This window comes from Panthera tigris, chromosome D2 (assembly GCF_018350195.1).
Source record: "Panthera tigris isolate Pti1 chromosome D2, P.tigris_Pti1_mat1.1, whole genome shotgun sequence".
NCBI lineage: Eukaryota > Metazoa > Chordata > Mammalia > Carnivora > Felidae > Panthera > Panthera tigris.
In genome coordinates, this window is record NC_056670.1 from 15,582,636 (window position 1) to 15,595,288 (window position 12,653).

At 48.4% G+C, this 12,653-nt stretch overlaps 1 pseudogene; it reads right to left on the reverse strand.

The window, feature by feature from the left end:
• Positions 1-7,145: 7,145 nt before the first annotated feature.
• LOC122232231 lies at positions 7,146-7,238 on the reverse strand (annotated as a pseudogene).
• Positions 7,239-12,653: the final 5,415 nt, after the last annotated feature.

Genomic DNA, 12,653 nt, shown 5'->3' on the forward strand with positions numbered 1-12,653 from the left:
CAAATGCCAGCTTGCCACTTGCCAGCTAGTGAACCTGGCCAAGTCACTTCACATCTCTGAGTCTTGATTTCCTTGTCCGTAGAGCAAAGTTCAAAAATATATTCCTGAGAATGCATTAACCCCAATGACATAATACATGGGAGCAACTTTAAAACTTATAAAATGATATGCAAATGGGACAGACCAATAGTTTTATGATGCCTTGTCTTTCACGGATCCTTAGTAGCAACAGAGTATTTGTGAGGGTCCAGGGTTCGATACTGTGTGGGGTGGGTGGGATGTGAAATGTCCCCCTTCTTGTGGTTTTTCTCCCTCACTTGAACTACTTAATCTGTAAATTTTACCTTCCTCGATTATATTCATTTCTGTGAGCTATCCCAAATCTTTTGTAGATTGAGAGCAATAAATTACTTAAGAAATAAATAATTAATAAAACAAATGCAATTCATTAATCCACCATTTAAGGCACAATCCCTGCTTGTAAGCGGTGTATGTCACAATGGGAAGACACAAAAATCCTTTGGAATTCATCTAACAGCACCAGGGACATTTTTAAAGCCCTGGATAAGTGGGGGAGATGGCAGGTGGCCAGGGTGGAGGTGAGCGAGGTCCTCTGGGGCCGGGGAAGCAGGGAAAGGCTTTGGAGAGCTGCAGGCGCTCAACGTAAGCCTTGAAGTCAATGAAGAAGGGTGAAGAGAGCCTTCGGGGCTAGGGGAGATGATGAGCAAAGTTGCGAACACAGGAGGAGGGAGAGGGTGTTCGGGAGGAAGTCAGCAAGGTGAAAAGCAAGACAGGGAGATGGCTTTCCAGAGTCCGTGATCCTCATACAATGGAACGCACACCCTGCTGGCTCTCCTCTAGCGACACACGCCCATTTGCATGACGTACGATCCATGGAGCTCCGAGACAAGCCACTGGAGTCAGAGTTAGTGGTTTCCATGCCAGCTCTGCAAGCCCACAAAACATCTCTGAGCTTCTTCGGAGTAACAGCACATCAGAATGTAACACGAGGAACTTGTTACCCCTGAGCAAGTCTCAAGGTTTGAAATACTCTTATTTCATTAGAAATCACTTGTTCCAATATTTCTTGCGTGGTAAGATTAGGGATGGGGTGATGGTTAGTACTGGGATAACTGGGAGGGCATCCGTACCCTCATTGAGAGGGGGGCACCCAAATAACAGCACCCACAGCGTCGTCCCAAATGGAGGAGGGGAAATGGTGAGATTTTCTTCCCAGAACCTAAAGCTATGGTTCAATATTTCAAGGCTCCCCTTAACGAAAAGCATTAATACGTCCAGGTCTGGACTGTATCTATGAAGGTAAAAAAATCTAAAGACACACCCTTGCCCTTGGAAAACAAATACGCGGCCTGTATTCGGAATATTGGGCCACATAAAAATAAGGGTTATGGAGAAGGAGGAAGAAACAGGAGGCCCTTGCTGGTTCCAAAGCAGCCTGTCCCAGGACCTCTGACTTGGCTGGCGGGCTTGGCTGGCACCTGTGATGCCACATTTGGTTTGTGCAGCTCCGGGTCTGTGATTCTGAAGCTTGTGCACCTGAGATTGGTTGGGTTTTCAGCTTCCCTTCCTGCTTCCCGTCCTCCGGTTCTGCAGGCCGACCTTGATCCCTACCTCACGCCCTCTGTTTCAGCCAGATCCTGAGAAACATAGGAGGTGAATCACCCCTTCAAATGATGTGACGTTGTTTCAAGGGACCTTTTATTAGGTGAAGCATCTCATGAGTGATAGGAAAGCCCATGTGAGTAACCTTTTGCCAGTCTATAGTCGTACATGCAAAGCTGAGTTCTTCTCTTTGAGAGGAACACACGTGCCTTGCCAAGTGGCCGTCACATCGTGAAGGTTCCACAGGGCCAGCTGATTGTTTAGTTGTTCCTGATTTTCTAATCACTGCCGGCCTACTGTGCCTCCGTGGTAAACCCTCAACCCTGACTCACCCACGCCTGGCCAGCTTCTCTGTCTCTTACCTGTAGTCTCCGCTAAACGATAGCACGTTTTACACGGAAGAAAGAGGAGACTTTCAAGTTCACCAGCCCAAATCCAAGTGTGAACATTCTAAAGTGAAAAATTTTTTAAAAATCTTTTACTCTTCCTCTTGATCTCAAATAGTTGACAAAGTGGAGTGCAGTTTATATACACATAGAAACATATCTAAGTTTAAAGCGGACATGATGATTTTGATACATGTATAGATATTGCAAGATGATCACCACAATAATGTTAATTACCATCTCTATCTTCTCATATAATTATCATTTTGCGTGTGTGGTGAGACCATTTAAGACCTTGACAACTTTCAAGTACATAATACAGTATCCTTTAAAAAAAATTTTTTTTAATGTTTATTTATGAAACAGAGAGACAGAGTGTGAGCAGGGAGGGGCAGAGAGAGAGAGGCAGACACAGAATCCGAAGCAGGGTCCAGGCTCCGAGCTGTCAGCACAGAGCCCGACACTGGGCTCGGACCAAGAGATCATGACCTGAGCCGAAGTCCGCCGCTTAATGGACTGAGCCACCCACGTGACCCCCGTATTGTTAATTACAATCACTATGTTAAAATTTTAGATTCCCAGAATTTGTTTATCTTCTAGGTAAAAGTTTGTACCTTCGGACCAACATCTCCCCCACTCCCCCCCACACCCCAAACCCCTGGCAGCCACCATTCTACTCTATATCTCTATGAGCTCGACTTTTCTAGATTCCACTATATCTAGAGCGAGATCGTACACTATTTGCCTTTCTCTTCTGGACTTATTTTACTTAGCATAATGCCCTCAAGGTCCAACTGAATTGTTTCAAAAGGCAGGAGTGGGTCCTTTGAAGATGGGATGCTACATCCAAGGCATTCTTTTGTGAGTTCTCAGCAGGGGCCCAAAGGAGCAAACTGACAAAGAAAGTTACCCATTTTCCTGCAGCAGATTCAGGGAGGAAGGAATCTGCTCTGTTAAAGCCTTGCTGAGTCACTGGGCAGCTGATCTATTAGCAGCCATTAGCCAGCCCACGGTCGTCAGAAAACAAGTACAATTGTGCAATCTTTACAGAAGAGACCTTACAAATTGGGGTTGGCAGCCGAACTGACAGATCCAGGACTGTTATTAAACAGACGAGAACCTTTTGCCTGCTGACTATTTTGGAGACTTGAACCCAGCAACAGGATTATTTACACCCCCCCCCCCAAAAAAAAGTTTGGTCACCATGGACAGGTCACACAAGACTCCTTTAAATTAATCTCTGTTTGCTCCTCATATGAGATTATGTAGTCACACTCATTCACTAAGCGGCTAGATGGTACTATTTAGTCCCGATTTCACCGGGCCTCTTTAAGGAGCAAACTGTCTACTCATAAGGCTATGTTAGTACATGGTGACTCTTCTGTGTGTCATGCCAAGACATGGGTGGCAATGGAAGACACGGGACTGGGAACTTAGCTGAGCACAAATGGCCTGGGAGGATGAGAACAGGACATCTTTCAATTCAGGAGAAGAAAATGAGAAACCATAAAGCCAGCCGGGGAGATACAAGGTGTTCGTCAGTCGTTCGGGAATGTAAAGAACTTTTACATCTCCGTTCTTCGGACACTGGTGGCCGCTTTATTGATGCTTACTTGTCATCGTATCTGCAGCCACTGGGCCTAGGTCAGGTTGTTGGTAAGGATTCCTGGAAGGGGGATGGGCTTTGCTGGCCATTAGTCAGTTAGATGTCTGCCTCATCCTACTTCTACTTTGGTTCCCCACTCCCTCAAGGTCGGGTTTTCCTGTCCGGTCACTTTGTCCCTGAAACTCTAGCCTGGTACCTGTCTGGGCACCTGTCTAAACCCCAGCTCCTTCATGATGGAGTCTCCTGATGTCTACTTCAGTCTTCCCAAGTGAAGGTATTCTGCCAGCCCCTGGGTTTCTCTCCCATGAACTCCAGATCTCTCTGTCACTCTTGGCTGTATATTCACATTCTTGACCATCTGCTCGGAGCCTGGCATTGTTCTAGGCACTAGGAATACAGTGGTGAACTATAAACTATAAGGCCAAGGTTCATGCTGGCATGGAGGTGAATTTACACACTATCTAGGGCAGGATGGTAGGGTATGGGAGACAGAAAATAAACAAGCAAACAAATTTACGTGGGGTGATTTCAGATAGCGACAAGTGTTAGGAAACAAAGAAATGTAGGATAGGATGATTCGAGAGAGAGTAACCGGGGTGGGGATATTGTGGTTCAGATCGGCGACAGGGGAGGTCAGATCGGGTACCACCAAGGAGGCCGTGGTCACAGTGAGACACCGTGGGAAGGAAGCCAGCTTCGGGAACACCCGAAGGGAGAGAGAGGAGCAAGGGTCCACAGGCAAGAATGAGCTTAAGTTGCTCTAGGAAGACGTGGGTGGAACGTAGGGACAGGAAGGTATTCAATTGGAACGTGATAGCAGGCGAGGTGAGAGGCAGAGCCTATGGTGTGGGACCCGGGTGGCCAAGGTAAGGAGCCTGAATCCTGGTCTGAATGCTGTGGTAGATCATGCCATGGAGGGATTTTCTGCAGGGAAGTGACACGATTTGCTCTGCATTTGTAAAAGATCATTTGGTCTGCCTTAGAAGGTAGGGGTCATAGAAGGACATGAGTGTAGAGAGAACAGTTAGAAGCCTGTGTCTAATCTAAGCGAGAAATTCTGGTAGTGTGGCTTGGGTTAGAAAGTACAGGGACGTGGAGAGAAGCTAACACAGCAGAGATTTGTCTTGGAGGTAAAGCTAGCAGGTTGTGCCAATGGATTGGATGTGAGTGTAAGGGAGGGAATGTAATTAAGGATGATGCCCAGATTTTTCTTGAGTGTCTGGGTGCCTGATGGTACCTTTTACTGAGTTACATCTGTGGGGGAGAGAAACGCCAAGGGCAGGTTCTGGGGCCATGCTCTTTGGTCATCCTTCTTAGACAGCCAAGTGAGGTGATGTGTCAGGTCGGCAGTTCAGTGGAGAAGATAGGAATGGAAATGTCTAAGTACATGGATTGTTCGGGATGGGTAATTCTTATAACCATTCATTCATTCATTCATTTGCCCTTCATTCATTCATTCATTCATTCAACAGTCCTTATTCTAGGCACTGGGGTTATAGCAGTGAACAAAATCGAAGTCTGTGCCCTCAAGGTGCTAATGTTTTAGCAGGAAAAGAAGGATAACAAACAAATACGTGATTATAGTATGTGTCAGGAAAAAGAGCAGGAACGACAGAGATAGGGATGGGGGTTGGGGGTAGGGGAGCAAATGTGGCCTCAGTGGTTGAGGAAGTCAGCCTTGAAAGGCAAAGTTCTGAAAGCAAGAGTGACCCGGGGAACGGCTCACAGAGGAGCGTGCCTGGGTAAGTCAAGGAACAGGGACGAAAATCAAAGATAAAAGCCACTGCTTCGGTCCTCATGGAGCTGACAGTCAGCTAGGCTGACAGACAAGAGGACAGACAATTTCCGAAGGAAAATAAAACCAGTCTAGCTCTTCCTTATAGTCTGTGGCCTTCAGAAGCTCCCTGAACACTTTTAAATTAGAAGCGATAACAGAAAGAAGCATGTCTGTGCTGTGAAAAGGAATAGTATTTGTACATAAACGCCTTCTATCTCTTCCATTATTGCCGCAACTTAGTTTAAAGGTTTGTGACCTCATCTTCGCACCTGCAGAGGTGTGTCGCAGTTCCCGTGCCTCCAAGCTTCTGTGAGATGAAGTGAAGGTATTTGCTGGGGGTGGGGGGGAAGGGGTCTGCACATGGGCTGGTAGGGGAGAGGCAGCAGCAGAGGTGGCTGTCCAAGAAAGGGTGAGTGTTCATCAGATGGCATCCAACCGTCCACCTGAGCTGGCTCAGAACTCTAAACTCAGGGACTTGAGGATTGTAGGTTGGCAATGGGGAGAGGGTGGGCAAGGAAGGGGGCGTGGGTAGGCACAGGGAGGGAGGGGTTTGCTGGGGGAGGGTGGGCGTAGGAAGGAAGGGTCTGGATGAGGGAAGGGGTGTGGGTGGGCAAAGGGAGGGAGGGGCTGGATGAGTGAAGGGGTGTGGATGGGCACAGGGAGGGAGGGGCTGGGGGAGGGAGGGGACAGGTGAGGGTGGTGTGAGTCCTCTCAGCCCCAACCCTCCCGATGGGACTTGGGCTAACCAAAGCCTTCCCTTCCATCACCGCTGTCAGCCTAGGGTCAAGGTGTAGCTCGTGACCATCAACAAACTGAGCAACCCAATGGCTCTTGTACCCTGGCTAGACTCACTCCCTAGCCCGTGATGGGACTCTTGCCCCACAGGCTGCTTGCCAACTCCACCTCTGGGTGTGAGGAGTGGGTCCTAAAGCCCCCACCTTTGGATGTGCCAGGAACTCCCCTGCAGAAGGGCAGTCTGCGTTCGCTGACGTGTAGCTGTGGACGGACCAATTCCTCCAGCGAAGAAGCGAACAATGAAACAGAATTTTTACATCTTTTTGGCCTGGGCTTGAGCACTGTCTGTCCCCCATTCCTGAGGACGTGGCTGGGATGCCTGCCCTGGTCACCAAGCAGGGCTCAGGGAGACGCAGGGCTTAGGGCACCAGCCCCCCCTGTGCTAGCCTGGGCCTATGGACTCATGGTTGCCTCAACTTGCTGCTTCCACAGGCAGTCCCCGCTGGGGACTGGGTGACAACAAAGACCTGGGGCCAGCCAGCCAGCCTGGGTTTGATCCTGGCCCTGTCCCTGTCAGCCACGCGACCTTGGACCAGTCATCTTCTTTAAGGGTTTGTTTCTTCATCTGTAAAACTGGAGAGAAGAATAACTCCATCCGTGTCCTCGTAAGGCATAAGCTACTACGTCTGCAATTATTAGATCTGTACTTGTCATGCACTGGATGCTCGAAATGAAGTGTTGTAATTAATGGCCAGTTATTAATGGCCTTTTGTCGTGCAGATGTCTGCCCCAGCTGTGTTTAATGAGCCCCCTAATTTTTTTCAAATGCTAATAATACATTTTATTTAACCTACTATGTCCAAAATATTATAGTGTAACATGATATTTTTAGTGGGCTAATACATACATAAAATTTACCCCGTTAACTATTACAGCAATGGCATCGAGTACATCTCCGGTGTTGTGCAACCAACACAACTCTCCAGCCCGTAGACTGTTCTTCGTCTTCCCCCACCGGAAAAAAGCTTCTGGAGTCGTCCTGTCATCCTTACGCAGGGGCCATGCTAACTTTCTCTGTACCGTTTTCAAAGGACGTGCTGCCCGAGGGAACGCCACAGAGTGACGTTTTCAAGGGATTCGCTGGTGGTCTGAAAGTGACCAACATGTGTGCAATCTTACGAACTAAGGTTAACAAAGTAAACCTAACACGAGTTTTTCACACCAAAAAAAATCTTCTTCAGAAACTCCGCATCTGGCGGCATGAACCTTGCACGCACAGCTTCCCGAGACAACTCAAGCTGGAACATTTTCATTTTTACCGGCCCCGTAAGCTGGTCTATCACCCATGTGCCTTCTCATAGAGTATATTCCTGACTGATTGGAGGCACCGCGTCAATAGATTCTTCCCAAACATATTCTTTCCGCAGATCCGAGACCTGAGTCCTCTGTGGAGACATTTTTAACTGTCTATTATAGACATGGTCATTCAATTCCAGATCAGAGTTGAAAAGGCTACACTTGTTTTCAATTCTTTCTGTGCCACATGACTATTTTAAATTTGGCTCAGGATAGAAAAGGATGCCTGAGACAGGATTTGGGGATCAGGTCCCACCCAGGGCTCGCCTCTGGGTGCATAACCCCACCTCCCTCGAAGCTGGCTGTGGCCGTGTGACTTGCTGTGGCTGAAGGCATATGAGCAGAAGTGACCTTGCCCCAGTCAACTCTGAAACTCTGCGTGAAGCTGGTGGTCATGAAATGATGGAGCCCCCATCAGCCTGGGTCCCTTAGCAATTACGAAGAACAGAAGCCCCTGCTATTCGGTGCTGGACATGTAGTAGAAGTAGAAATCGACTTCTGTGGCTTTGAACCCCTGAGATCTGGGGATTAGTCATTACAGCAGCCTGCACAATCCTAGCCTGACTAATATAGGTTCTAAGTAAGAAACATGAAAAATTTGCTGAATCACCAAAGGCTTTCTTCCCTTCCTCCCGTAGCTCCAAACTTCCCCCCTAATTGTACCACCGCCAACTAAAAAACGTCTGGAAAAAAACGTGTTGGGCACAGTTCTAATGTGACTAGTTCTTGTGTTTCCCCACTCAGATATACTGATGGAATGAGCCTGTAAAGCTGACTATTTTGAACTTATGATCCTTCAAGGTACCATAGTTCTTAGCGGGTGGCAGTGTCCGAAAACGTCTCTCTGGATCTTGTTCAAGCCATTCCCATGTCATTCTCACTTGACAGAGGTATTTTGAGGCTGAAGAATGATGTGCTTCATTTTCGGGGTTGGGTGGGGGTGGGGGTTAGAGGAAGCCCAGTCTCCTTTCTCATTTGAAATGGCAAGCTAGACCCTTTCCAAAGGTGAAGCCGTGAGCAGAGGGAGGGCTTTGGGGGATTCCATCCACTCAGAAAAGAGGGAAGGAGAACCTTTGGCAAACCGGAAACGGACACACAAAATAGTCTGCGTTCAGCTCTCGGAGGTCCACGGCACTCACGCATGCAAGGCTTGTCCTTTGCACGCCTGGCTTTCTGCTCTCCAAAGTGCTCTTGCGCCATAAGGAACAGGAGCTCTGTCTCTTCGTGTGCCAGCTTGGAGAGCCAGGACCTAACTGCAAATAACGTAGCACGTGTGCAGGACTCTTAGACGCTTCATGTGAGCCCCAGGCTTCCTTAGCTGAGTTTCCAGAAGAAAGAGCTTGGGACCCAGCTAGGCGGCACTGGACTTAGCCCAAAGTTGATGGCGCAAGGCGCAAGGCTGGGGGGCGGGGGTGGGGGGAGGGGGGTAAGGGGGCAGGGGGGAGGAGGGAAAGGGTGGGGAGGGGAGGAAGCAGTTTGCTTTTCTCCTCTCATTCTGCAAGACAGGACCACAGCTTCCCTTATCCTTTATGAGGAGATAAGAAGAGAAGAGAAGAAGGAGATGAGAAGACTGGAATTTACATCAGTTCACAAATTCATCGCCCAGCGTACAAAGAGAAGCCATGCATGGGAAGCACTTCTGTTCTCGGGAACCTCCATGGCTCCGTGAGCGTGAGCACAACACAGGAGGGCAAGAGCTCCCTCGCGTGAAAAACAGTTGCAGCCAAAAGCCGTCCTGGCTTGGCTGAGAATCCTATTACAAGCCCAAGACCCTACCCTATCGTGTAAGCAGACTAAACATTTACTCGTGCATTCGACCAACACTTCAGCACCCACTTGTGTGTGCCAAGCTGAGAACAAGGTACTGAACAAGAGACATTTTCTGCCTTCAAGAAATTCAATCTTGTGGAAGATAAATGCAGGCGAATAGAAAATTGCAAGATAGCGAGGTTAAAAGCAAGTGATGGGCCGTCAAAGAAAGGAGAGCAATTCTGAGTCACAGGAAATGACACAACTCTTCTGTTGTATAATTTAAAGAATTCTGAGCATGTTCATAGAATCCACGAGGTTAAATGATACCCTTTCACAAATATGACGTACAGGCCTCTACTTTTCATGGATTATTACTTATGCATTCATTAAGATATTCATGAAAACAATGAAACAGTGTTTTAAGAGCAGATGCCGGAATGGGTTTTCGGGGTTCAGAGCTGTGGTCTGCTTTATGCCAGTGACATCAGCTCCCTGTTAGTCGACACTATTCAACAATCCGCCCAAGGCAGGCGGCTTCAATCAGGGTTCTGGAACAACGTGCTGTGGGCTTGTGTGGGGATTAGCGGAAGTGGAACCTTAATTTGGGGAGGGTGACTGCCAAGCGGGACTGGTCACGCACCCCAAACCACCTTGGATGGCCATATCTTTGAGTCTCCATTTGCCTTTTGGGAGCCAGGTGAGTGCTGGCTGGACAAAAGAACTCCCCTCCCCACCTAAGGGTGCTGTCCAGGCGTCCTGACCCCTCGATTCGTTCTCCAAAATGCCTGCAGTGAAAGCCAGTGTTTCCCCAACCTTCTCCAGCCAGGGGCAGGGCGTCCTTCCGGGGTCCTGGTTTCTCCAGGATTCGCTTCGTGACTCCTTGGTCCCTGGGTGCTGTGGCCAGTGCCTGACGGTGGGTTTTCCTACTTTCTCAAACCCAAGAGTGTCGCTGTGATCTGAAAGCTGTTCTAGAAACCTTGCCCTTTTCTCCTTCACTAGTGTGTGGCAAAGTATTTCTGCAGCCGTCTTAAACTTTTACTGACAAAACACTTTGGCCTCATTTCTACTAGCTTGTCCTTAAAGCACCTTTGGGAGGCGACTCAATATTGTTCCTTATGCAACACGGAAGTAGCCTGCCTTAGGACTTAGCGCTTGGCTCTAGGTAGGTGACCGTGTGAACGCTAACACAGGGAGCAGGAGAACACAGAATGCTGAATTTCTTTTCTCTTCCAGGGTTTCAAATCTAGTTTGGGAAACCAAACGTTTGCAAATTATAAAAAGACAAAAAAAAAAAACAATTTCACCTCACGAGTAAATGAATAGTCCTCTCTGTGCCCACTGCCCTCACTGGGACCCTCAGACATGGGACCGATATTCTGATTACGTGGCAATGTTGTGCTCATCTGTCTTCTTATGGAGGTCAGCTCGCTGAGGCTAGGAACCACGTTTTTTCAACTTTGCATCCCCAGTGCCTGTCCTGGTGACTGTTATGTGCTCGATGTTCTAGAAGTATCTATTGGATCCTGAATTTGTTGAGTGCTACTGTGGTGAGATCTACTTCTTCACAGTGACTGTAGTCACCAAAAGTTTTGTAAAAGTTTTCATCCAGTTACTTAACCATTCAGAAGTCTGTTGCACATTGCTGGGGCGCCTGGGTGGCTCAGTCGGTTGAGCGTCCGACTTCGGCTCAGGTCATGATCTCGCGGTCCGTGAGTTCGAGCCCCGCGTCGGGCTCTGTGCTGACAGCTTAGAGCCTGGAGCCTGCTTCGGATTCTGTATCTCCCTCTCTTTTCGCCCCTCCCCTGCTCACACTCTGCCGCTTTGTCTCTGTCTCTGTCTCTCTCTTTCTCTCTCAAAAGTAAATAAATATTTACCAAAATTTAAGAAGTCTGTTGCACATTGTTGACGACAAAGAATAATGTGACTATCACGGTGTTAATATTAGCCGGCAACTCCCCAGGCTCCAGGAAGTATCACTTGAACACTGCTCAGGGTAATAGAATGGCCAGGACAGTTTTGTTCATCAACCATTGGGTGGTCTATATATTTTGTGTGTGTGTGTGTATGTGAATGTGCACACATGCATGGACATTCACATAGAGATTTATATGTGTGAATATAAATTTATGTACGTATATACACTCACACGTATACCCCTGTATGATGTGATTTGAGGAAATACGGAGACAGCCTCTATGAAAACTAGATTTTCCTGTTACCTCCCCCTAGCCAAGGGTGAACATGAGGAAAAGAAGGGCTCAGGAGGAAGAGAAGGGCTAACAGTGTCAGGAAACAGGTGCTTGAGAGCCAGGGTAGCATCCCGGGAGAGGAGACCAGGAAGAAGATTCCAGAGTGGAGTGCCAAGCTATGATCCCTCGCCCCAGATTCCAGAGACCCGATGGCAGGGGTTGACAGTGATCCCGTATGCTTAGAGGACCCTGGACGAAGAGGGTCCAAGAGGCTGACCTGTGTGGGTGGCTGAGCGGGTTCGGTAAGCCCCAGGGTGCACCCACCACCTGCTCCAGCTGCTAGGTCAGAAGTACCGACAGCCTTGGGGGGCTGGGCTCCTTGCGAGTGTCTACAGAGCCGTCGAAAGCACGTTTGGAGTTTGACGGAACCTCCCTCAGTGCAGACGCCAGCTGTGCCCTCCGACAGTTGGGAATTAACTCTGACTGTCCCCCGTTTTAAAATGGACCTACTGCTCGACCTCATAGGTTATTGGCAGAATTCAAAAACAGGACACTCAATACGGTGCCTGCCACATAGGAAAAGTGTAGGACAGGATAAATCATATGAAAAGCTATCACTGAAGGGGAGGCGGGTCATCGGAAGATATCTGGACGCTCGCTGTAAACAGCTGAGATGGGGCTACGCTGGGCCAGCCAGGAAGTCCTGGGAGATGCTATTTCACGCCGATTCACAAAGACTCCCGGGAAGCATAAAGTCCTCCGTTTCAGCAGGTATGTGAACCGTAGTTTGAAAGCACTTTTCCTGAGAGCTGGTCTTGATTAAAAAGGGGAAGAGAAATGAGAGAGGATGAGGGTAATTGGATGGGGGTGATATCATGGGAGGAACTGCAAGTTACCAGATGTAAAGGGCTGTCAGAAGAAAAGGCGGGCTGCGAATAAGCTCCTCCCATTCCCCCATGGTGCTTCGAGGCACAGACCCGGCCGGACTTGGGCTGTTCTCCTGTCCTGTCCCATTTGACCATGAGTAGACATGACCAACAGTCATGATTCACTTTTGCTAGGTCATCAATTCCTCGACGGCACAGTTAAATCCAATCCTTCCTTTCTTTCTCTGCTCCCCAGATGTTATTCAGAATACCTCCATTCTCCCTAATATTCTTTTTCCGTGTTGGAATTAGGACTGAATAGATGGAATGAAACCAACTTGAATCTCCGTCAACTCGGGAGTC